The sequence below is a fragment of the Panthera onca genome, chromosome B1, assembly GCF_046562875.1.
Source record: "Panthera onca isolate mPanOnc1 chromosome B1, mPanOnc1 haplotype 2, whole genome shotgun sequence".
In the NCBI taxonomy this organism is placed as follows: Eukaryota; Metazoa; Chordata; class Mammalia; order Carnivora; family Felidae; genus Panthera; species Panthera onca.
This window is the reverse complement of record NC_138342.1, coordinates 179,032,226-179,037,046: the sequence shown is the minus strand read 5'-3', so window position 1 is coordinate 179,037,046 and position 4,821 is coordinate 179,032,226. Positions and strand designations below refer to the sequence as shown.

At 47.4% G+C, this 4,821-nt stretch overlaps 1 pseudogene; it reads right to left on the bottom strand.

The window, feature by feature from the left end:
* Positions 1-673: 673 nt before the first annotated feature.
* LOC132691605 (aspartate aminotransferase, mitochondrial-like) lies at positions 674-2,265 on the bottom strand (annotated as a pseudogene).
* Between the last annotated feature and the right edge of the window lie 2,556 nt (positions 2,266-4,821).

The window sequence follows — 4,821 nt, the reverse complement described above, 5'->3', positions numbered from 1 at the left end:
AATCTAGGCTAGTTCTAGATCTTGGTACCTAAGGAAAAGAATAGTAGTGATAAAGGGAAGAGAAGAACATGAAAATGTTTGAAGGTATTAAAAAGAAGAGCATTTTTTTTTCTTAAATAAGACAGGAAACAGCATCTTTTCCTTGCTGCAGACTTGCTGGTTTTCGTGAAAACCATTTCTGGAACAAGGTCTGTTGCTAAGCTTACTCAATCATGGGAGGACACACACAGGGCTGACTGCTCATGTTAGAATGAGATTTTCCCACAATGCCTCCTGTAGGTGCTATTCTCATGCTGGATCCACAGAGGTGCCCCCAAGACCATAAGGTGCTCTAGTTAAAGCTTCTGAAATATTGCAATGGCATGATTGGCAGCTTTGGGGGGCGACTATGTCTTTCTTGTACAGGTACACTCTTAGAACAGCTAAAAGATGAGCAGGAGTTTGGTTTTGAGCCACAAAGTTTCAGACACCAGCCACAGATGCCTCTGCCCTATTTCACTACATGTTCTTTTCTGAGAAACACACTCAATGGTTGAGAGTTAAGCACTATGGTTGAAAGAAATGACCAGCTCACCACCATCCACCCTCCTTCTTCTCCGTGTGAATCTCACAATAGCAGAGGCTGTAGACAAGAAGGTGGTCTCTGTTTCCTCTCACCAAGGAAACTCATGACCTAGTGAATGGCGTAGACAAGGTAGTCCATGTTGCCCGGGGCAACCCCTGCCACAGAGTTGCGGCCATCCTTTGTCACGTAGATGGAGAACTCCTTGGTCAGCCTCTCCACCTGTTCAGGCTTTAGTCTTGCGAAACAAAACATGCCATCCAGTCAGTGATGTGCTACCCGTTGTGGGAGGAGCCCTCTTTCTTGTGGTTGGCGACCAGCATGCTAATGATGTGGTCAGCCATGCCTTTACTTCCTGCAACCATTGTTTCTGCAGGTCAGGGCTGGTCAGGATGGTTGAGGTAATCTGGGCCCCATCGATTGGCGGGTTGGACTACATGGGACGGATCGAGATCTTCAGGCGTGACTCCACCCTTTTGACTTCATCAACATTTTTGCCCACCACAGTGAAGGCTCCCACATGCTCACCATATAAGCCCATGTTCTTGGCATAGGATCGGCAGAGACAAACGCGAATGCCCTGTTCGATGAAGTGGCATGCAGCCAGGCATCCTTGTTACCATGACTACTGGCAAAGCCTTGGTAGGCCATGTCAAAGAATGCAAAGAGGTTGGTCTTCTTCACCAATGTTGCTATTTCCTTCCACTGCTCACTCCCCCATTCCGGTGGGATTGTGGGCACATGCATGGAGGAGGAGAACACTTTGCTATGGCATTTTTGAATGTCTTCTAGAGCGCCTGTGAAGTCAGAGCCACACGTCTTGGGGTCATAGTATCAATAACCATGTAGTTGCAGGCCAGTATCCCTGAAGATGGGTATGTGATTTCCCTAGGATGGTTCAGGCAGAAAGACATCTTGGGTGAACTTAAAATAATCTGTAGGAAACCGGCTCCAATCCTCAAGGCCCCCAGTTCCAGAAACGGTCTGCATGGTGACATAGCAGCTACTTTTTAACACTTCGCTGTTCTCACCCAGGACTAGGTCTGCAGATGCCTCAAAAAAATTCAGCAAGGATTGCAATGGGCGGGTATTTGCTGTCCAAATTGTTTTTGCAGCAATCTGGGCCTCTGCTTTCCGGACATGAGAGAGCATATAAGGCTCCATTATCATCCCAGTGGGGCACCAACTCCCAGATTCATCTTTAAAAAAATTTTTTTTTAATGTTTTGTTTTATTTTTGAGAGAGAGAGAGAGAGACAGAGCATGAACAGGGGACAGGCAGAGAGAGAGGGAGGCACAGAATCCAAAGCAGGCTCCAGGCTCTGAGCTGTCAGCACAGACCCTGACGTGGGGCTCGAACCCACGAACTGCTAGATCATGACCTGACCCGGAGCTGGATGCTTAACTGACTGAGCCACCCAAGCGCCCCCCAGATTCATATTTTTGTTCTTGGTGTCTCTCATAAGAGCTTCTGTGACTCCCAGCGTGGGATCTGGGGCCCACATCTCCACATGGGTCCATCAGGAGCTGGCTCTGGCAGAAGCCACGGCAGTGAGGCTGGGTGGAAGGTAGCAGTGACCGTGGACAGGCCGTGGCCGGGGTGTGAGTGCAGCATGGCCATGGTGGAGGCGAGAAGGCAGTGGGAAGATGCAGGACAGAGCAGAGGGCCATAGGTGGATGTCTTTAAGCAGGAGAATAATGCGATCGTATTCTGACTTTAAAAGGCCACTGTGACTGTGGTGTTTCTTTCCTGCAGAAGCTGTGTGTTACACCTCTTTATGAACACCGCCAGTTCCCTGTCATGTGCTACGATTATGTGCTGAATAAATACCTGATAATGATAAACAAGCTAAGAAACAGCGGGCCCCAAACTGGCCTGGGCACACATCATTCTTATACCGTCTTTGCCCCCAACAGCCTTGACATTCTCTAAGCTCTCTTCTTTCTTCTTCAGCCAATATTGGTTGAAGGGAATTGCATTTGTAGAAATATCCTTACTTTTATGCACTTTGTTAAAATAAACTATTTCTTTCTGCTTACCTTCTGCATAGAAACCGAGTACAATCAGTGATCAATTTCCTTCCTTTATGGCACATTTATTTACTGAGCGCCTACTAGGTTCCAGGCACTACTAGATTTGGCTTTAGAAGGAGCCAAAATCGCCACCACCTCCACCAACAAAAAAAAAAAAAAATCACTTTGATACAAAGCAATAATTATATCTTACCAAAATTCATATGTAGTAGCTATTTTGGGGGTACTCTCAAAGTATGTTCCAATAAGAAATAAATTACACATGACAGTTAAGTTTTTAAACCAGTCCAGAAAATCTTATATAACTACACTGTAGTAACAAAAGAGTTCGCTCAGGTCCCTTCCGTGCGTGTGTGTGAGTGTGTGTGTGTGTGTGTGTGTGTGTGTGTGTGTCTGTCTGTCTTGATGATAAAGATGCTTCTTTTCTACATACAGATTTCTAGCTAAAATTTTGAAACAGATGAGGTTTATCTCTGGTTTCCTTTCATGTCCTTTCTATACTGTCACAGTGGTGTCCTCTCTCTAGACCCCCAGGCCTCCCGCCTTCTCCTGCAGCCTGGCCTCATACCCATTCCCCGGCCCATGCGCAGCCCTGCACGCAGAACCACCCCACTCCCTAGAGATGTCCTGTCTGTTTGGACAGACGCACTCATGTCACCTGGCGTGGAAACCGAATAACTGGCTGGGTGGGGGCGGGCTCAGAGGAAAGGAGGCACAGAGGACGGAGGAATTTATAGTCTGCAGGGAAGACGGACATCAAACGATTACCTAATTATAATTGGGGTGAGTACGAGAAGTTTAGGGTACTATGAGAGCACATAATACAATGAGCCACCAAACCTGGGATTAGGAAACTCTCACTGAGAAAACGGCATTTAAGGTGACTCATGAAGCATGAAATAGAGGTCTTTATGTAACACAGAAAATTCCTATTCTTTCATGTGAAGTCCTCTTTTGTTCCCACCTAAATCCCTGCTTCTCCTATAAATGTCCTGGGCTCCAAAAGTACCGCGCTTATCAGATCAACCCCAGGACGAGTAGACTGACAAGGGGTCAGCTACCTGGTTGGGGAACCCCCGCATGAGCATCCTTGGCCCACGCCTTTCTGACCAAGAGTCAGATTGTGTCAACCAGGGCTCTAAGTTGTGTGTGTTAAGAAAACAGGCTTAGGGGTTGGGCCAGACTGGGTTCAAATCGTGTACAGCTAAGGAGCTGTACTACTTTGGACGCATCACTGAACCTCTTCAATCTCCAATTTCCTCATCTGTAGCACGGGGAGAAAACACGCCTGCCTTTTATTGCTGTACCAATAGGATGATTTGACAGCAAAAAGCAGAAACCCCCGCTTAAACCAGCTTAGACAGTCAGGAGATCTATTATCTCATAGCAGGGACCGTGTATCAGGACGCTGGCTGCATTTCTCTGTGATTCTCTTGGTTCATCCCCCCTCCTTCTGTAAGCTTCAACCTCAGGCAAGTAGCAAGATTCCGGAAATTAGACTAAAGTTCATCATGGCCTAGAGAAAGAAAAGAACCTTCTTTCCATGGCTCCTCGTAGGAGTGAGGATACACTGCCAGGACCTCTGGCATACTTCCTTCCCCCTCAAGTTCTGTTGGCCACAATTTGGTCACATGCTCATTCCTAAAAGAGAAACCGTCAAAAGGAATGGAAGCATCCTCAGACAAATCAGAGCCAGCCTTGTGCTGAGCACGAAGTGAATTCTCCTGGGGCACATGGCTGGGTGAGGGGTGGAAAGAAGAAAGGCATCATGGATTCCGGGGAGCGTCTGCTGTAGAATGTGGGAAACGTTCCACGAGAGTCGCACAGGAAGCCCTATTACTGTGCTTGACTTACATAGTTAGTCAGCATTAACTTGGTAAAAGGGCAATGGGGGAAGCTTCTGTAGTTCTACAGAAGCCACAATAACCGGGGCATCCACCTCAACTCAATAGCCTTTGCCGTAACAACCCCTTCCCCAAAACATCCGCTCTACAATAGGCCCGGCAGTTGACAGGCACCTGGGGGCAGGAGGGAGTGTGACACTTAGAAAGCCCTCTGTAAAACCCTGTAGTATATGAAGGGTCCAAAGTCATAAACTGACAGCTGTCCATCCCTAAAGATGCCTGGCTTTCCTCCAGAATCTCATAGACCCTACACTTCAGAAACCAGAAGTCCACGTGGGCCCTGCGAGCTTTCTGTTTCCATCTTCCTTCTGCAAACATCCCC